This window comes from Nicotiana tabacum, chromosome 8 (genome assembly GCF_000715075.1).
Source record: "Nicotiana tabacum cultivar K326 chromosome 8, ASM71507v2, whole genome shotgun sequence".
NCBI classification, from domain to species: domain Eukaryota; kingdom Viridiplantae; phylum Streptophyta; class Magnoliopsida; order Solanales; family Solanaceae; genus Nicotiana; species Nicotiana tabacum.
In genome coordinates this window covers 180,410,866-180,433,473 of record NC_134087.1, presented here as the reverse complement: position 1 = coordinate 180,433,473, position 22,608 = coordinate 180,410,866, and the positions used below count along the sequence as shown (strand labels likewise).

At 39.1% G+C, this 22,608-nt stretch overlaps 1 long non-coding RNA gene across 1 annotated transcript; it reads left to right on the top strand.

Annotated features, from left to right (window-relative positions):
- Positions 1–9,561: 9,561 nt before the first annotated feature.
- LOC142162597 (uncharacterized) lies at positions 9,562–11,362 on the top strand. Its single transcript, XR_012693825.1, has 2 exons — positions 9,562–10,422; positions 11,066–11,362. It is a non-coding gene; the product is annotated as an uncharacterized LOC142162597 (long non-coding RNA).
- Positions 11,363–22,608: the final 11,246 nt, after the last annotated feature.

Genomic DNA, 22,608 nt, shown 5'->3' with positions numbered 1-22,608 from the left:
ATTCGGTTGAAGGTTGAATATGTAAATGTGGCCAGTGACTCAAAGTGTTCATGAAAGGCTAACAGAAGGATTTCCAAGGAATTTGACGAGATGGTTGTACAAGATCAAATAAACAATAAAGAAAGAATCTTGGTGGGTTCCAGAGTTGTGTAATAGTGGCTTCAAGCTAAATGGGAGAGTCCCACCGCCTGCGGTTGGATTGTATGGTCGTCTATTTGTGGGATTTCTAGTTATCGGCATACTAGTGGGATATTATGACTAAGGAAGAGGGTCATCAGTGGTTATTTAAGCAATGAATTTGAGGAATGTGTGCTATAATTGGCCTTATCAATTATGTTCAAGCTTGGGGAAGGTGCATGATTCATGCTTCGTTAGATGTGAGTTACAAGGAAAGTGATTCATCTAGGTGCTTCGTTGAAAGGGTGTTCATGTGCTAGGAGAGCCTTGGAGTTGATTATATTTGGGACCAAGCTAGAGTGGGTGACTCTCAACAACGGTCCTAGTGAATTCAAAGGATAAAATGCGGTGCCTAAGGATTTCAAACCCGTGGTATGGTTAAGAATCGAGCTTTTGTAGTAGATTATGATAAGAGGCATGGAATGTTCTATGATATCTCCGGCTTGCAATGTAGCATTTGGAGGAATGAGAGAAAATGACTTCGGGTTCATGGAGCGGTTATCAAAATAAGTGTACCAGTTGAAGACGCAAATATGCGCACAATAAGGGTATGAGATGGTTTGTGATGTTTGAATGGAGCTATTATTATTCCTGAGTCAAGCTAGAGTAAATTAGAAGAAAAGGAATCAATTAGCAATGGTTGAATTGGAATGACAGTGACAATGATCAGTTCCTTCAGCACGTTGAGTTATGCATGTGATTTGTGGCGGTACGTGCGAGGCTCGATGGTCGCTGTAATTGATTTTATGTAGAGGCATTCGAGTGTTATAGCCTATTTTGTGTAGATGGATCCTGGAGGGGTTATGGTGGTTTAGATCACGACTTGAGTTTTATTTTTCGCGGTCGTAGAAATCCAGTTGCATGTTGTGATGATTCTCTTAAAAGGGGTTAAGTGAAAAACTTCTATGTGATGAAGTGTTCACCCTATTTGTGGTTCAGGATTCAGGATGAAATTCTTGTACTATCGCATATTGGCATGTTATGTGTAGTGAGCGGTATGAAATTTGAAAGTGGCGATCAAGGTTGCGGTTCAGTGTTGGCAAACATGTCACGAGCTTGGATAAGCAGGAAAGGGATTTAAATATTTAGAGTAAGCTGGTATTGTCTTCAGTGTCACCTGAGATCAGTGATTTGTGAAAGAGGCTTTGTGTCTTGGTTATGGATTCTTGATTTGCTTTACAACATTTGTGCGGTCAGTGGTATGGATGTGCAGACTTGTTACCGGGTACGGAAGGTCATGGGAGCGTGACCTATGGGAAAATTATATAAGTGTGACATATAATCACTTGATTAATTGAAGATCTAAACCAAGTATGAAGATTGTGATGATATCGCAAATCTGAGAATTTATGCCTAGAGGGTGCTCGGTTCATTTGGTTGTGGACTGTAGAAGTTTGTTCCGTTTATGATGGTTGTTCTTGTGTGTTATGGTAATAAGGGGTTGTTATGAACCCTTGAGAGGTTATTAGCCTAGTGCGGTGCGATCGAAATCGGTTTGGGGTCGATGGGTGGATTTAAATATGAATGTGGGATCCATATCAGGCATAATGCATTCATTTCAGCATAGCGCTCCTTATGGAGGAGTATTCAAACATTGGATGTTATTTCGTCGTCGACTGTTTCATGCAATACTTTATCATGCCGTGTGAGTTGTGAAATGACTTGATAATTCTCTTATGAGTTGGGGTTTCGTGTAGCGATGGTGTTATGTGAGCAGGGTACCTCTTGAAATTTTGATCATATATTGCACCTTAGTTGTGCTTGATTTTTGTAGTGTATGGCGCTATCTGTCTCCCCAGGGATGGTATTATGCACTTAGCGTGCTTGTGGCCGATATTCGGTATTTTGTAGTAATGAGCACTCTAGCTCGATATGTATCTCCTTATATAGATTTTATGTGTAGATCGGATGGCATGCCGCCATGGGTATGTTGTTTGGATCGGGTTGCACGCCGCAACAATATGATGTTGAGCACAGTCCCCTATATTCTATTTTGTGTGTTTTGCTTCTCATTTTCTGAGGAAGGTTTATGACACCTTTTCGGTTGTCTAATTAGTTACGTGGGTTGAGTAATCCCTTCCAGAGTTTGATTTCCTTATGTATCACGTTCAAGTTTGTAGCCTATTGGCACATTGTTGGATTATATGAGACTTTTGGTCATGTCTTGGGTGGCTTATTGCCTGAGCAACTCGTACTAGGTGAGACGAGATTATTGGATCTAGGATCAGTGCGAACGGATTATATGAAGTATACTAAAGAGCAAATACCATTATTTGGTTCAGAATGAGGTAATGGTTCTTGGTAGGAGTATAGACTCAACGATTTGTTGACTCAACAGTTGGTTATGAATTTCTACACATCTCTTCCATAGTGGCGGTATTGCAAGGAGTTAGAACCATATTTATATATGTCATGAGGTGCATTGGGAACATCAGATTCGTGGAATTTCGGCTATTGTCATCAGAGGATATTATTATGGTCATGTAAGTTGTGTAGTTCATAGTGTGAATTTAGCAAAGATATGCAGTCATGTTCTGGTACATCATGTGGTGATCGATACGGTGTTCGTATGCTGGAAGCAGGCCTGTAAGAGAAATTCAGATGTTGGAACTGGGATCTAAGGCTTATTTGCATAAGTAAAAGAGAATATCTTCAGATTTACTCGAGTTAATGTGCTCAACTAAGTTGTGGTAGTACGGGTAGGTGCACGAGGCATTAAACAGTGATTTCAGACAACTCCATAGCAGTTCATAGCACGTTCGAGGATGAATGTATGTTTAAGTGGGAGAGAATGTAACGACCTGACTGGTCGTTTGGATCTCTAGAGCATTCTTCGACGATTTGAGGCCATGAGAAGCTTCACTTCAGGTATTATGACTTGTACGCGTGGTCGGAATTGAAGTTTGGGGAGTTCGAAGTTGATTTGGAAAGAGAATCCTCATTTCAGAAGCTTTAAGTTAGAAGAATGGACTAAGATTGGATTTTTGAGTAAACAACCTCGGAATCGGGATTTAAAGGTTCCAGCAGGTTCGTATGATGATTTTGAACTTGGACGTATGTCTGGATCGAGTTTTGGATGACCGGGGATCATTTTGACGCCTATTGTGTAAGTTAGCCTTTTTGGAAGAATTTCATAAGTTTGGGTTGAAGTGCACTTCAGTGTTATCGATGTCCGTTTGGGATTCCGAGTCTGGGAATGGCTCTATATGGTGATTCTGGTATTGGTAGCGCATCCAAGAGTTGATTCAGAGGTTCGTAGGTCATTTTGGAGTCATTTGGCTAAAGTTAGAAATTCAAAGGTTTTGAGAAGTATGACCGAAAGTGGACTTTTTGATATCGGGGTCGGATTCCGATTTCAGAAATTGGAGTAGGTCCGCAATGTTGAATATGACATGTGTGCAAAATTTGAGGTCAATCAGACGTGATTTGATAGGTTTCGGCATCGGATGTAAAAGTTGAAAATCCTAAAGTTCATTAAGCTTGGAACGAGGTGTAATCTGTGAATTTGACATTATTTGATAGGATTTGAAGGCTTGACTAAGTTTGTAATGTATTTTGGGACGTGTTGGTATAATTGGATGAGGTCCCGGGGGGTCTCAGGTGGATTCCGAGTGATTAACAGATTGAATTTTGAATTTGAAGAAGAATTGAGTTTGCTGTCTTCTAGTGTAAGGGGCCTGTAAGAATTGAGAAGTGGGACCACACCTGCGAGTGGGGAGCCGCAAAAGTGAGGGCGCATGAGCAGATGGCAATCGCAAATGTGGGATCAAGGGGTCTGATGGAGGACCGCATAAGCAGTGTTTTGCCTGCACTTGCGGAACCGCAGAAGCGGTCAAGTGACCGCAGGTGCGAAGAATCGTTGGGCAGTGAGTTTTTCTAAAACGGGATTTGGCTCATTTTCCTTCATTTTCTCTTGGTTTGGGCGATTCTTGGAGGGTTTCAAGAGGAGGTTTTCATCTTCAATGTCAAGGTAAGCCATCCCGACCTATTATGAGTTAAATACATTTATTATGTATAGATTTTAACATGGAAATTAGTGGGAATTTGGGGTTTGAGGAAAAACCTAGAAAAGTGGTATTTTTAGATTTTGACCACGAAATTGGACATGAAATTGAGAATAACATATATATATATTTGGGTTCGTAATGTTATGGGTAATCTTTATCTTCAAAAAATTTCAAAATTCGGGCACGTGGGCCCGAGGGCGATTTTGTCAACTTTTCGAGCGGAGTTGGGAATTTATCTAAATTGAATTGTTGTTAGTATTGGAGCATGCATTTATGGATTTTCTAATTTATTGGCTAGTTTAGAGCATTGAGCATCAGTTTGAGTCATCGGAAGGGATTGGAAGCCGTTATGGAATTTCGGAGCGAGGTAAGTCTCATTTCTAACCTTGTAAGAGGGAATTAACCCAATATGTGAAATAAACTAATATGTGCTTCTAATTGTGAGGGCTACGTACGCACGATTTAGGTTGAGCAACACTTGTCTTGAAAGAAATGAAATTTGAAGAATTTAAGATTTAAAAGGTTCCATTTGAACTTCGTAAATTTCGAAAATAATTGAGGAATATTATAACAGCTTAAGAAATCTATGTGTAGCCGCGTCGCATGTATGTTTCGCTAGCGGGGTAATTTCCTTAAAAGGTTTCAAGTTGAATTTCCCTTTTTTTTAAAAGAACCAAGAAAGAGATATGATTTAAATGTTAAATTTATATTTGACCGCATCACAGGTATGATTCGCAAGCGGGGTAATTTCTTAAATTTATATTTGACCACGTCGTATATATGATTCGCGAGGGGGGACCGCGTCGCAGGTATGATTTGCGACCGGTGAAATAGATGCATCTATGATTCGTGTCGTTCGACCCTCGGCAGCGCACAATTTGCATTTATATTGAATCGGGTCAAACGTCCTCGGTGGAAATTATGCGTGATAATACAGCCGAAATCTCTTTTTATATTTGTATAAATTCATTTTTGAGAGATCATTTGTTTTAAATGAAGGAAGTGTTTGTGGGTCCTATAATATTAATGAAAGAATTGTTCAAGTATTTTTCCTATTCTGAGTTTTGTTGTTATCTCTATAAATCATGCATAATTAGAATTTCGTATTATCATATTGTTGGACCACTAGTAAATGTCGGAGTCGACCTTTCGTCACTACTTCTTCGAGATTTGACTGTCACGATCCAAGTTCTCCCTCCATGAACTGTTGTGACGACACCTAGTATCTACGACTAGGTAAGCCTAATAAATTGTGGAAAAAGGAAATGAAATACGAAACTAGCAAGTTGCGGATAAAACATAATAAATGAGTTAAAAAAATGCCGCTCGGCATATACAATACATACTCTCAATACTGAATCAAACTCCCAAAACCCGAAATCTCATGAAATCACAAGCTATAGAAAAACTACATAGTGTTCAAACTCCAGAATGTCTAACCAATAGTAAATATAGGAAAGTCTAAAGCAAACGCGAAGAATAGAGAGGGACTTCTAGGTCTGCGGAAGCGACAGATATACCTCGAAGTCTATGATATCGCCTGCCTCACTAATAGAACGGCTGAGCAGCAAAACATAGATCTGCATACGAAAAACATGTGCAGGAAAGGGTATGAGTACGCCACAACGTTATCCAGTAAGTGCCAAGCCTAACCTTGGTCGAGTAGTGACGAGAAAGGTCAGGGCCCTACTAGTTATATACATAAAAAAGGTAATACAATATGAAAGGAGAAAGTAAAATTAAAATACTAACAATCGATAAATAATAAAATCACCGAAGGAATATATCTCAGTACACCAAAATAACAACAGGGAATCTCCCAGGATATCATCCCGTAGTCCCAAACATAAATGTGCGGAGGATCTTCCGGGATATCGTCCCGTAGTACGAATCATAAATATGTAGGGGAATCTCCCGGAATACCAATCCGTAGTCCCAAAGTAAATATCCAGTACAGGAAAATCTTTCGGGTGTCGTCCCGTAGTCCCAAATATAAACGTACAGGGAGATCTCCCAGAATACCGATCCGTAGTCCCAAAGTAAACATGCAGGGGGATCTCCTGGGATATCGTCCCGTAGTCCCAAAGTAAACACACAACAGTATCAAGAAAGAATCAACAGTTCAATTCGTGAATAAACAGAAATTCTACTCTAAACATGCTACATAGAATACAAGTAAACAGTTAAAGCAGGTAAGACAACTGGATCACATAAGCATGATTTTCCTAAGCTAAACAAGAGGCTTCAAGTACAAGTATTGTTCAATTACAAGAAAAACACATATATTTACTTAATAAAAACGGGGGGTTTTCAACAATTAGCACGTGTACGCACTCGTCACCTCACGTACACGACACTCATATAATAATACCAAAATCCTAAGGGGAGTTCCCCCACACAAGGTTAGGCAAGCCACTTACTTCGAACCAGCTCAAAATCAATCCGAAGTCACGCTCTTGCCACGAGTATTCAACTCCGGGTAGCCCAAATCTAATCAAATTAATATCATAACGTAAATACAACTACAAATAACTAATTTAGCTAATGAAATCGAAGCTAAGGCAAGAAAATAGAAAAACGCCCAAAAATTCTCCTCGGGCCCATGTCTCGGAATCAGGTAAAAGTCACAAATTATGAACATACATTCACTTACGAGCACACTCTAACAAAAATCATCAAAATCCGACGCCAAAATCTCCCTCAAAACATAGATTTTAAGTTGGGGAACTTTTCCTCCTTTCTCCCAATTTTCCCTCCAAATCCGAAATTAAACGACAAAACTAAGATTAGACTAATAGAGTATACAACTAGAAAGGGATTAGGCATCGTTACCCAATGATTTCTTCTTCAAAATGCTCTCAAAATCGCCTTCTCCCGAGCTAAAAATCAAATTTGGTGTTATGAGCTTCAACCCTCGAAATTTTATATTTCTGCCCAGTGATTCTGCATTTGTGGTCATGTGCGGTCCCGCTTCTGCGGCTGGGGACTCGCACCTGTGAGATTTCATTAAACGGGCGGATACCGCACCTGCGCTCCTTTCTCCGCAGATGCGGTCCGCTTCTTCGGCCCTCTAACCGCATTTGGGGTCACTGGACATCAGTGCCCAAATCGCACCTGTGACCTACTTCCTCGCATCTATGGGCCCCTCCTGCGGGCTCCTCACCGTAGGTGCGAAATACCAGAAGCAACAACTTCAGAAAATAGTCTAATAGCCTGTTTGGCCAAGCTTTTGGAAGGAAAAAAAGTGCTTTTAAGGAGAAGCAGAAGCAGTTTTTGAGAAACAGAAAAAAGTGGCTCCTCTCCAAAAGCACTTTTCTGAGAAGCACTTTTGAGAAAAATACACTTAGAAACAGTTTTCAAAAGTTTGGCCAAACACTAATTACAACTCAAAGTGCTTTTCAAATTAATTAGCAAAACACAAACTGCTTCTCACCAAAAACACTTTTTAAAAAGTACTTTTGAGAAAAGCACTTTTCAAAATAAGCTGATTTTAGAAGCTTGGCCAAACAGGCTATAAGTCCAATTCAATTTCCGTTAAGCATCCAAAACTCACCCGAGGCTCCCGGAACCTCAACCAAACATTCCAACCAATCCTAAAAAATCATATGAACTTAGTCCAACCCTCAAATCACATCAAATAGCGCTAAAACCACGAATCACCCTCCAATCCAAGCCTAAAGAACTTTAAATTTCAAGAATCCTACAACCGATGCCGAAACCAACCAAACCAAGTCCGATTGACTCCAAATTTTGCACACAAGTCACATTCAACACTACAGAGCTATTGCAACTTTCGAAATCGTATTCCGACCCCGATATCAAAATTTCACTATCTATCCGGAAACTTCAAAAATTCAACTTTCGGCATTTCAAGCCTAAATAAGCTACGGACCTCCAAAACACAATCCGAACATGCCCCTAAGCTCGAAATCACTCAACGGAGCTAACAGAATCGACATAATTCCATTGCGAGGTGTCTTCACACTATTCCGACTACAATCCAAATTCTAAAGCTTAAGCTCTCATTTAGGGACTAAGTGTCCCAAAACACTCCGAAACTCAAAACGAATCCTTTCGGCAACTCACAATAGAAGAACCAAATACGAGAAAAGCAATAAATAGGGGATCGAGGCGTTAATTCTCAAAATGACCGGCCGGGTCGTTACGATCTTGTTACATCCTATACTTAAATATTAGGATGGGTCATAGTAATTTATATGAGCTTGAAGGGATTAAGACCATTTATGAGATTATAGAGGATGTGTGACTATGTTATTATAGGAGTACTAAACTTTTAAGAAGTAAAACTAGACATTCTTTCCTATTGGCTAGTCTTGAAAAGGTAAAGTTGCACGTTCGTTTAGTATTATCTTTAGAACATTAACTTTAGGAAAAAAAAATATTGAAAGGGAAGTGCTCAAAGACTCTTCATCTTTGGGAAGCTCACGGACAATCAAACACATTTCCTAAAAGTTATCTAGATGACTTTGCCGAAAATTTAACTTCTCTAGCGATTAAGTTTAACATTAGTTATTATTATTCTTCTCCGTTATTTTATTTGATAATTTATTCAATATTTTAATCTTAAACTCCACACCAGTTAAATTTGACTTGAACGGGAGAGTATTCATAATTACACAACGGGTGTAATAATGATATTACTCCTATTAAAATATAACAAATCTGAATAGCCTCCACATGAAAACTAAAGACACAAATCAATCCTAGTCAGTTACTTAAGTATGTATTCTAAGATGGGCAACAAAAGACTGACCGTAGTGTCCCATAAGTTTAACAACTTGCGTTAGATACATTTTAATATGGCATTTATATTGAGTGGAACATTTTTTGTAAAAAGTTAAAAAATATATAATTTTATATAGCTATTAATATTACTACTTTCGAATATGTTTTAAATTATACACATAATATGAGAAAAGTTTATGTAATTTTCTTTATTGTAAAGATAGAAACTATTTTCTCACAACAAAAGAAGGTTATATTTTTACCATTTTAAGAATTAAGCGTACGAAAATTTGTACTATTTATATAAGATTAGTAAAATTAGAAGAATATATATATGCATATTTTTGTACACGGATGTTTTAACAAAATAATAGTGTATGTATTTATTTTATATGGTACCACATGACCATGCTAGTGAGGTGTATAAAGTGTATTAAAAATAAGTAAAATTTTAAGTAATTTGAGACAATTCTTAATTATGTGAGTAACTAGTTAATTATTGATTTAATGAGATATTAGCAAGATAATCAGTGGTGATCAATTAAGACTTTAGATAAGCCATAACGTGGAAGATTTTTTCTTTAGAAAGATTGTGACTCATGTTTTTGTTAGAATAGGTGGCCATTTTGATAAGGCACCTTGGTAAAAAAATGCTCCAACTCTTTCCAGATCAATGTACGCTGTTCAACATGGGCTTCTTCTATGCAATCTAAAAGCAAATTTCTCTTTCCATTTCTTTTTTGTTTTACTTTCTCTTTTCCTCTCATTCTGGAAAGTTGAAGCTGCAACTATAAATAAGATTATTGGATTTGTTGGAAAAGAGATGGTCATGTGAAAAGATGCCTAGCCATTATTGTAATTCTCGGTAGTGGAACATGGAACTGGAATTACTGATGTTTGGGTGATTTAGGAGGACTGTCTTTTGACGAACTGAATTGGTCATATAGAACCGGTAGAATCATTGTGCACTACTAGATGGAATTGATACTTTAAACATGATCAACATCCTAATTTGTAAGGTCAGGTTGGGGTTTACTAAAGGGCGCGTACAATTTCAATTATGTGGAGAAATTTTCTAGAATTTGTCAAGTTCTCCTGGTAGGTCTGCTGGAAATTCTATGAAGTGGAATTTACAAGTGATATCTTGGAAATGCTTGAAATGGATGTTTGTTCACATGAAGAGTTATTTCTCCTGTCATTTTTTCCTGCTACCGTTGCATTAGATTCATAAGCTTTAGTGTATGTGGTGAAAACTACCAAGTCCTATTTGAAGCATCATGTATCTAGCAAAGTATGGAAGAAGGGTGCCTTCAAGTCTGGAAACAACCAAGGAAGAGAGGACACAGATTAAATTATTTTGGTTCAGGGGTATAGTTCCCGTGACTATGTTCTATCAACTGTAACCAGATTAAACATCTTAGCTTATAAAGCTTCCTAATAGTTGGTGGATTATACATGTGAGTTGGTTTCTACTCGGCCTACGTTCTTCCAGGTATGTTAAGGCTATCCCTTCTTTCATTTTGGCATGATCCAAATTATACAAAAGAAACGAGCAAATGCACAGTTTTCGTAAATGACTCTATTCATAGAAATACTAGGGGTCTCTATGTTCTTGATTTCCGATGTGATATATTATTATATCTTCTATTCGTGGGTATCAGAATAATACGCAGTTGGTAAAGTTTATCTGAAAGGAATATTGAGATTATTAACATATTTTCATGCATTTCATTCATTTATACATATACATTGACCCATGAATAGATGGCTTTATATATGCGTATATATAATATATATATATGGGATACGGGAAAAGGTTACGGCGTTATATACGCACCACCACCTGATCAGCTGGTCATGATGATTTTGCCCATAGTGGCTGAGATGATATGATGGGATACCCTTAGAGGCTTGATGATATTATGTACGTACAAACCTATGCATTACATGACATTCAAATGCATATGTAGCACATTATAAATATTTCATGATTTACGGATCTATCTAGACTTACAGGTTGAGTCATCTACCCTATTTTCTTCCATGTCCTTTATATACTTATTTACATGCCTTAATACTCGGTACATTATTCGTACTGATGTCCTTTTGTTGGGACGCTGCATTCATGCCTGCAGGTATAGATAATCAGTTTGACGAGCCCTCATAGTAGACAAGGTTAGCATTCAACGAAGGATCGGAAAGTCTCCACCTCATTCAGAGTACAGCCAAGTCTATGAGTCATCGAGTCAGAATTTTGCTACCGACTTATAGGTAGGCCGGTACACTGTCCCATTGATGTCAAATAATCTTAGAGGCTTTGTAGACACAGAGGTTCATTTTGTACAGTATGTCAGAGGCCTTGACGTCCCATATATATTCATATTTTAAGAACGATAATTTATTAATATAGGATTTTCCCACTTACAATTGTACATTACGAGTTGAGGCCATGTTGGCCCATGATAGTTACAAAAGGAATGAATGAGTTACAGAGTGGTTCGCTCGGGCCACTACGGCACCGAGTGCCAGTCACGCCTCCCCAGGTTTGGGGTGTGACAGTCCTCATCCTCTTAAAACATTCGTTTGTCCTCGAACGAGCATAGAGAGATACCTGAAGTGGTGAAAAGATGAGGGTAACGACTGCGCATATCCTGCTCGGTCTCCCACGTCGCCTCCTCGATCGGCTGACCCCGCCACTGAACCTTCACTTATGCAATATTCTTTGACCTCAACTTTCGAACCTACCTGTCCAATATCGCCACTGGCTCCTCGACATAGGATAGATCTTTGTCCAACTGGATAGAACTGAAATCCAACATGTGCGATGGATCACCGTGATACCTCTGGAGCATCAAAACATGAAATACCGGATGAACTCCTGCCAAACTGGGAGGTAAGGAAAGCTCATAAGAAACCTCCCCAACACGTCACAATACCTTGAAAGGGACAATAAACCTCAAACTCAATTTCCCTTTCTTCCGAAATCTCATAACGCCCTTCATAGGAGAAACCTGAAGCAAGACCCGCTCTCCAACCATATAGGAAACATCGCGAACCTTCCATTCCACATAGCTCTTCTGTCTGGACTAGGCTATACGAAGTCTATCCTGAATCACCTTAACCTTCTCCAAGGCATCCTGAATCAAGTTTGTGGCCAATAATATCGCCTCGCCCGACTCGAACCAACCCACCAGGGATCTAAACCACCTAACATACAAAGCCTCATGCGGTGCCATCTGAATGCTGGACTGATAATTGTTGTTGTAAGCAAACTCCGCTAGTGGCAAGAACTGATCCCAAGAACCTCCAAACTCCATCACACACGCACAAAGCATATCCTCAAGAATATGAATGGTGCACTTAGACTGTCCGTCCGTCTGGGGGTGAAATGCTGTGCTCAACTCCACCTAAGTACCCAGCTCATGCTGTACAGCCCTCTAGAACCATGATGTGAACTGAGTACCTCCTATCTGCAATGATGGAAAATGGAATACCATGCAGACGAACAATCTCCCGGATATAAATCTCCTCTAACCGCTCCGAAGAATAGGTAGTACACATAGGAATGAAGTGCGTGGACTTGGTCAGCCTGATCCATAATCACCCAAATGGCATCGAACTTCCTCGAAGTCCATGGGAGTCCAACTATGAAGTCTATGGTGATTTGCTCCCACTTCTACTCCAAAATCTCTATCTGCTAAAGCAAACCACCCGGTTCTGGTGCTCATACTTTACCTATTGACAATTGAGGCACCGAGCTACAAACCCAACTATATCTTTCTTCATCCACCTCCACCAATAGTGTTGCCTCAAATCTTGGTACATATTTGCGACACCCGAATGGATAGAATACCGTGAACTGTGGGCCTCTTCTAAAATCAACTCTCGAAGCCCATCAACATTGGGTACACAAACCCGACCCTACATCCTCAATACCCAGTCATCACCAATGGTCACATCTCTGGCATAACCATGCAGAACCTTGTCCTTGAGGACAAGCAAATGAGGGTCATCATGCTGACGCTCTTAGATACGATCAAACAAGGAAGACTGAGAGACCACATAAGCTAGGACCCGACTGGGCTCGAAATATCCAATCGCATAAACTGGCTGGCTAAGGCTTGAACATCCATCGCCATAGGCCTCTCCGCTGCGGGTAGCTAAGCCAAACTCCCAAACTCTCTGCCCGGCGACTCAAAGCATCGGCCACCATATTGGCCTTGCCCAGGTGATACAAGATAGTGATATCATAGTCCTTCAGTAGCTCTAACCACCTCCTCTGACACAAAAAGGTCCTTATGCTTGAATAGATGCTGCAAACTTCGGTGATCAGTATAAATCTCACAAGGGACACCATACAAATAATGATGCCAGATCTTCAAGGTGTGAACAATGGCAGCTAACCCGAGATCATGAACATGATAATTCTTCTCATGTATCTTCAACTGTTTGGACATGTAGGCAATCACCCTACCGACCTGCATCAATGTGATGACCCAAAGGTCATCACTTGTTTTAAAAGTAAATTTTGTATTCCGAGGCCTTATAAAACCTCCTTTTATATTACCCCGATTTGCGTGCATGGTCTAGGCGTATATCTAGAACGCTTTTATGTGAAAATTTGATAAAAATGCTAATTTAGCCTTAAAAATTAAATTTAAGTTGACTTCGGTCAACATTTTAGGTAAACGGACCCGGACCCATGATTTGACGATTTCGGAGGGTTCATAGAAAAATATGGGACTTGGGTGTATTCCCGGGATTGAATTCCGAGGTCCGAAGCCCGAGAAATGAATTTTTGAAGAAAATTATTTAACTGAAATTTTAAGAGTTTTTGGAAATCTAAATGTATTTGAAATTGATGGTATCGGGCCCGTATTTTGGTTCCAGAGCCCGGTAGAGGTCTTATGGTATTTAGGTTGAACATGTAAAATTTGGTAAGAAACGAACTTGATATGACGTGAATCGGACCCTCGGTTGTTAAAATTTGAACTTAAGAGTTCTTAAGTTTCTTCTTTGATTTTGATGCTAAATCATTGTTAAAGGTGTTAATTTGGAGATTTGATCGCATGAGTAAGTCCATATGATGTTTTTAAGTTAGTGTGGATGTTTGGTTTGGAGCCCCGAGGGCTTGGGTGAGTTTCGGATAGGCCACAGGATGTTTTTACACTTAGAAAAGTTGCAAGTTTTGCTGTCTCAGATTCTCAGTGATTTTGGTCTTCATGTTCACGTGGCTTCACTCGCGAACGCGTAAGGCAAGTTCCTCAGGTGTCTGTTTGTTCATCGCGAACGCAGAGCACAGGACGCAAACACGAAGCTTTGGGGGGAGTTACCCTTCGCGAACGCGATAAAGGCTTGCCCAGTCATTTTAAAACAGAACCAAAAATCGGACAGAACCCATTTACTCCATATTTTCGAACTCCCAAGGCCTAGAGGCGATTTTCTTCACACAAATTCATCCCCAAAGTGTTGGTAATCAATTCTAAACTTTACCCTTTCAATTACCTAATGTTGTTTATCACTTTTTAATAAAAAATCAAGAGTTTTCATGGTAGAAATTAGGAATTTAGGTAGAGTTAGGGCTTTTTGAAAATTGAAATTTAGACCTCGTTTTGGGGTCGGATTTCGAAACTAATTACATATTTGGGCTCGTGGTGAATGGGGGATCGAGTTTTGGTCTGAACCTCAAGTTTTGACCAAGAGGGACCAGGGTCGATTTTTGACTTTTTGGGAAGAATGATAGAAGATGAAGGTAGCAGAAATGAGGATGTTGAGGTGGATGTGCGGGCATAGTAGGATTGATAAGATTAGGAATGATGATATTGGGAGAAGGTGTGTGTGGATCCCATTGATGACAAGATGCGGGAAGCAAGGCTCAGGTGGTTCGAGCACGTTCAGAGGAGAAGCCCAAATGCTCTGGTAAGGAGGTGCGAATGGCTGGTTGTGGAGGGCTCGAGAAGAGGTAGAGGGCGGCCTAAAAAGTATTGGGGGGAGGTGATTAGGCAGGATATGGCGATACTTCAGATTTCCGAGGACATGACACTTGATAGGAACATGTGGAGGTCGAGTATTAGGGTTGTAGGCTAGGAGGTAGTTGAGTCTTGCCTTATGCCATAACTTTGGGAGACTAGTTTGGTAGGGATACTATTTTGCTTTTGCTTTGTATCATTCCTCTTGATTTCATGTTGTTCTTAATATATATATATATATATATATATATATATATATATATATATATATATATATATATATATATATATATATATATATATATATATATATATATATATATTTTATTTTTCATATTATTTCTGTGGTGTTACTAATATTGTCTTCTTTTGTCTTTTTGTCTTCTTGAGCCGAGGGTCTTTTGAAAACAGCCTCTCTACTCCTTCGAGGTAGGGGTAAGGTCTGCATACACACTACCCTCCCCAAATCCCACTAGTGGGATTTCACTGGGTTGTTGTTGTTGTTGTTGTTGGGAAGAATGATATAAAACCTATAATTTAGCATTGGGGTTGAATTCTTTAGAATTTATTGATGTTGTTAAACCAATTTGGGCTAGATACGAGTAAATTGGAGGCGAATTCTAAAGGAAAAGCGGTGATTGAGGCTTGAGTTGGTCGTGGAAGTTCGAGGTAAGCGTTTGGTTTAACCTTAGTTTGAGGGAATAGGTATTGTGCTATATTTTCTATGTGTTAGTGTAATGTACGACGTATAGGTGTGGTGACGAGTACCTATACATCATTTTTAAGCATGCCCGTGAGTCTTAAATTGTAATCGTTGTGTTTTAATAAGTACTACAAATGTCTAAGTTGTTGATTCTCCGTGCTGGGCAAGAATTATGATTATTCTCGTGGTATTTGTTTATTGTTGAGTATTGGTTCCAGTTGAGGTTTCATTTGTGAATTTAAACGTTGGTACAAGTTTGGTTATAGCTGATTCCCTTGCCGGGACGTATTTAATTCTTACTGTTGGTTCCCTTGTCGGGATTCTTTTGTGATGGGTGTTGAATTGTATATTTGGATCGGGTTGCATTCCGCAACAATATTATATGGGATCGGGTTGCACGACACAACACAAAGTAATAAGGGAGGACATGAGGGGTCGGATTGCACGCCGCAACAGTGACATGATTGGATCGGGTTTGTCACACCTCCTTTTTCTACCCCGAAAGAGGTATAAGGGAGTTTTTCTAATTAAAGTGACATTATCGAAACGCGATTATTTTATTCAATTTCAGAGTCGCCACTTGAGATAATTTATAGTGTCCCAAGTCACCGGTTTAAAATCCCGAATCGAGGAAGTTTGACTCTGTTTTACAGCCTGCGAACACAGAAATCTGAGTAAGGAATTCTGTTAACCTAAGAGTGTCACGAACCCGGTTCGCCCTCCGTGAACCATCATGACGACACCTAGTCCTCTACAACTAGGTAAGCCTAAATTGCGAAAGATAACCAAAGTGCGAAATAAAAACAAATTAAAATAGAATGAAGAGTGATAAAATAGTGTTTAAAAGTGCCACTCGGCATACACAATATCTAACTCTCAAAGAAATACATTCTTCCAAGACCCGGAAACCCATGAATCACAAGCTAAGGATCACTACATAGTACTCTAACTCCAGAATATCTAAAAGGGAAAAGAAATACAGAAGGGCAAATGTTTAAAAACTAGAATAGGAAGGGACTCCTCGGTCTGCGGACGCAACAGATATACCTCGAAGTCGCTGGAGTAGTTGCCTCGCCTCAGAGATGGTAGGACTGAGTCACAGTACCTGGATCTGCACATGAAAAACATGCACTGAAGGGGCATGTGTACACTACAACGGTAATCAGTAAGTGCCAAGCCTAACTTCGGTCGGGTAGTGCCGAGGAAGGTCAGGGCCCTACTGAGGTTAAACAAAGTATAAAGTTTGATAGTGTAGAATGGAATAGTATAAATAAATATAGCAGTAAAAGTAACACAAGATATAAAAAGGGCAATAACAAATATTACAGAGACAAGGAAAAACACGGAAATAAATGCGACTTAGCACTAAAATAACAACCGGGGATCTCCTAGGATACCGTCCAGTAGTCCCTTATGTACATATCTAATGGATCTCCCGGGATCCTATCCCGTAGTCTAACTCATAGTGCGCGGGGATCTACCGGATTCCCGTTTCGTAGTCCCAAATGTAAATACCCAGTACTAGGGGAAACTACCGGGCGCATTCCCGTAGTTCCGTATAACTGTGCAGGGGGGTCTACCGGAATCCCACATCCGTAGTCCCAAAATAAACAGACAAGGGAGAGCTACCGGAATCCCACATCAGTAGTCCCAATGTAAATACACAGCAGCAACAGGAAAAATATTCAGAAATGGCAAATTTCATATTAAGGCAAATAAGTAATCCTAGCCTAGCATGCTGCATAGAATTCAGGTAAGGCAGTTTGAGCAAGTAAAGCAATTAAGTCACTTAGACATGCTTTCCTAAGCTAACAACAGACTTAATAGTGCAAGTAATAGAAATAGGAAAGGAAATATACTAGTAATTACTTAAAGAAAACCGGATTTCCAATAATTAGCACAAGTACGCACTCATCACCACATGTACAAGGCATTTCAATTACCAAATATACCAAATCCTAAGGGGAAGGTCCCCCCCACAAGGTTAGACAAGCCACTTACCTCGAATCGGCTCAAAATCAACCCGATACCACGCTCTTGCCACGAGTACTAGACTCCAAATGGCCCAAATGTATTCAATTCAATTTGCATAATGTAAATAACCCTTCAAGTAACTGATTCTACAAAGAAATTCTAAGCTAATACACGAAATAAGGTAAAATGACCGAAATGCCCCTCGGGCCCACGTCTCGAAATCGGGTATAATTTATATTTTTAGAATCCTCACGCACTCACGAGTTCATTCATACCAAAACTATCCAAATCTAAGGTCAAATTCCCAAACAAAAGTCGAATTCTAGGTCTAAGAACTTTCTTCCAACTTTTCCCCAATTTTCATCTCCTATCCGAAATTAAATGATGAATTCATGTGTTTTTTTGGCAGTTCGCTAGGCAATGCCTAGGGCTAGTTTTTGTATATATAAATCAAAACAAAACGAAATATACAATGTCAGGTGGTCTTGCAAAATGGAAATAATAACCTATGATTATTACATAATACCTATTACCAATTTTGAGCAACGGACTCAAAATTGGTATCACATATGAACTGATGTACACATTGATGAAAAAACCTAGCCCATGCATCAGATTAGCACGCGTGTCCAATTTCAAAACTTGCATACTGCACATAAAGCCTCTTAGCCTTGTAGCCACTGCCCAGCTTTTGACTTTGTAGCCCCCTTGTATTTGAATTCTTGCTTTTGCCCAGTTTTGTTGATGGTGTTTGCTTGTATATGCCCTCATGATCCTCCATAGTAAAGTAGAAATGCCATGGCTCATCAACTGAATATCCTCAGCATTTGTGTATCCCAATTCCTTTGCATGTGGTAATATTGCTGCCCATCGCCTGTTGTGTGTGCTGCTCGTGTATTTTGTTGTCCACAATTGAAGGATTATCCAAGTACTAAAAATGTACAGAAAATGAGACCCCAAGTTCCTTGTTTTAATATCCCAATGCGCTTGACTACACTGTCCATAACATTACTTGGTATATGAACCCACGCTTGACAACCTTTTCCTCCTTTTAGTACATTAGCATGTAGTGCATTTACAGCATGATTGCAAAGCTGAATGCCTTGCATATCCCAAGTATTAAAATATTTACCTTCTTCAGTTTTCCGGTACCTCATGGTGACTCCATTTACATATACCATATCTTTGCTCGTTGTTGAGCTCCTCGTCTGTTCTTCAGCTTTGTACCAGTAGGTACAGTTATTTTTAAGTGCAATTGAGTTCTTCTGCAAAGCTCTGTTTAAACTTTGCTGTGATGTTTCCTTTATGCATGAAGAGATGTCCTTGCCATAACAGCCATTTCGATTTGATTGATGTTGTGTCCTGCTGTTTCTGTATCTTCCGTTGGTGACTCTTGATATGTGACTTCTTGTAGTGCATTTCTGTAATGAGATCATATTTCTCACCAGCCAAATGTTATCCTTATGTCGTTGACACTTCCTGCAGCAAACTATCAGATGCTTACAGGTGAAGTTCCAGATCTTACAGGTGAAGTTCCAGATCCACTTCCCTAAACCATTGTATCCTATCGATGCTTTCATGCTTGAGCTCACCACTGACTTCACTACCTGGGAGTGAGTAGACCGTGCTAATACCACCCAAGTAAGTTTAATCAGCTGGTGAGCCATGGTTACACCAATGATCCCTGCAACAAAGAACACGACGTTAGCTAAAGTACATAACATTGTGATCTCCTGTAAATGATCACAGCATTCCTCTTGGTCCCCTTTCTCTCCTTTGTTACCCATCTGTTTCCCTCTTAGTTCTTGGCAGCCTTCACCCTCAAATAAGAACATTGCGATTTATCCGAGTTCACAATCCTCCTACTATTTGAATCAAGTTGTGCAAATCCTTGAGCTTCAAAGTCACCACTATCCAGTGCACAATTCGCTATATAATCTTCTAGATTATTGCCCTCCCTTAGAATATGAGAAACTCGAACATTGCATTCCTCCATTAGTGTTTTAATCTCCTCAACGTACTCATTAATATTCCACGGATCTCCCCATTTTCTTTCTAAAACATTCTTCATGAGCATGGAGTATGTTTGTAGCATAACATTTGCGAGTCTATTGTCTACACAGTACCTCATTGCTTCCAAAATCGCTACTGCCTCTGCCTCATTATTTGTACCATGTGTTATTTCCTTTCCTAGTGCGTAGATTACATTTCCTTGTTCATCTCGCATCACAATCTCCTCCTCTTACGCGAATGCGGGAACACCATCACGAATGCGTAGGTATAAGACCTGTCAGCTTCGCGAACGCGGGAGAAACTTCACGAACATGAATCATTAAATCTCCCCCATCCCCAGCTCCTTTTTACGAACGTGAGACCCCACTCGCGAACGCGAAGAAGGAAACTAGAACTGGGATGCTGCAATTTTCTGCAATTTCTCTAAATTCAAAAATGACCCGTTGAGCATCCAAAACACACCCGAGACCCCTGGGACCTCAACCAAACCTGCCAACCAATCCTAAAACATCATTCATACTTGTTCCAACCTTCGGAACGCTCAAAAAAACATCAAAACACCTATTTTTCACCAGATTAAAGCCTAAGAATTCCAAAAACTCTAAAAATACGCTTTGGATCAAAAAGTCTAACAAACCTCGTCCGAATGACCTGAAGTTTTGCACACATGTCACATTAAATACTACAGAGCTACTCCAACTTCCGGAATTCTATTCCGACCCTCGGATCAAAATCTCACTATAGAACCGGAAACTTCAAAATTTCAACTTTTGGAATTTCAAGCCTAAATTAGCTACGGACCTCCAAAACACAATCCAAACATGCCCCTAAGCCCGAAATCACTCAATGGAGGTAACAGGACCATCAGATTTCCATTCTGAGGCCGTCTTCATACTATTCCGACTACGGTCAACTCTCCAACACTTAAGCTCTCATTTAAGAACTAAGTGTCCCAAAAATCTCCAAAAATCAAAATCGAACATCCTGACAAATCAAATAGCAGAAATAAACTTGGGAAAAGTAGTTAATAAGGGATCGAGGCGTTAATTCCTAAGATGACCGGCCGGGTCGTCACAGAGAGAAGGTGTTAAGCATTCCCGGGTTCTGTGGTTTTAGCATGGTCTCTCAACTATTATTATTGGTCTAATTATCTAATTTATCACATGTTTAAAACCTATTGTGCATTTTATTTCTGCTACCACTTTTAATTATTTTCTGGAACAAGGCACGATTGTCATACACTTGTCGATTTGGTACACATTGCGAATCGCGTCACGGGAACCATACTCACGATCTTCAACATGTTTAATTTTATTATTATTATTATTATTTAAAATTATGGTAGGGTCACATGAAATGCACACCAGAATTGAGATTTATGTATCACGACCATGCCACGGGAACCGTACCCATAGCCACGATGATTTTTGTTAATTGCTCCTAAAGCAACTAGCGCAATTAATTATTTAATTTTCTCATACCACTGATATAGAGCTAGCGTGTAACTAAGAGACAAGCCCCGAAGATATGCCCAAATATAATTCATGACACCAGATTAATGCCCAAAGCACTAACAACATCAGATTAACAAATTGTTTTAGTTCTGCACCCTCCACACACACACAAATAACACACAAAGAGAAAGCAATGCTATTGTTTGATAATAGAATCCATATCCAAGCAAGAAGATAACAAAGACTTCAAACTCAGTTTGTTAAGCAGTAGCCTAAAAAGACGTGTTTCCTGAAATTAGAGAAGTTCGTCTACTACAAGACCTGGAGTTACCTTTCTTTCATGGGGAAAATGACTTCCATTACAGCTATATCAACGTTTAATTTTAATATAAAACTTAAAAATAAATAAATATAAAAATGTCAATAGATAGCAGATCCAAAGCTAGTTATATTCACATTACAACAATACACGAAACAATTTGAAAATTAATTTTTAACAAACTCAAATATCATGGCATTCAGGCTAGAGCTATCTTGAACATGACAAAATATTTAGCTAGTCACAAAATATGCATAAACTTGATTTTACACTTATTAAAATTAACAATAATGTATGAAGTTAAGCACAAGTTTGAGAGATGGACCTTAATTTGTTGAACAAAATTCCGAAATTCCAAAATCAAATGTCGGGCTCAAACCACGGAAAGCCAGAGACCTCAAATAGCACTTCGTCAGCTCAATTCCTATCTCGAGACTTTGAACTCCGAAATTGTCACTCAAATCTAAGCAACCAAAAAAACTTGAACCGAATGAAAAGCTAATTGGTTTTCAATTTTGGGTTGAGGAGGTGGGTGTTTGTGTCTATATGTGATGAGGAAAAGCAAGAATCTGAAAATGGGAGTTCTAAAGTGGTGGAAGAAGTTAAAATTTAGCTATGGAGAAAGATTAAACTTCCAATTTAATAGATTATCCCTTCCGTTCCACTCTCTTTATTCTCTTTCTATTTCATCATTTTTTTGTTTTTCCCTGCCATAGTTTCTCTTGTCCGTTCTTCACTTTGGAATTTAGGAATCGAATGAAAGACTGCCTTCGTTCTTCTCTTTTTCCAAATGTTGTTGCTGTTTTTTGTATTAGTCTCGCCTCTCCTTTTTTTTTCGGAATTAGGCATTATTTTATAGGGGGTTAGGAATTAGGTTAGGTCAATTGGGGAATGTGTATGGGCTCAATATTTTGGGCTATCAGAAATTGGGCCTTGGATTTAGGGAATTGGGTTGGACCATGTCTTTTGGGTTTGAATATAGTCCACGAAGACCAAATAGTACAATGTATCTATAAAATGAAAAATCACTCTAAATTAAAATAAACTAATAAAACTAAATAATAAAAGTGAAACTAATTTTTGTATTTTAAATGTTATAATACTTTAAATATAAATATACTAATTGACTTTAACCTAAAGATGAAACAAATATTTTTTGTAATTTTTATTTTTGTTATAAAATAAAGTAAAAGAGTCAAAACTATTTGGAATAGCGATACTAAACCTAAATTAAATATTTACGTTA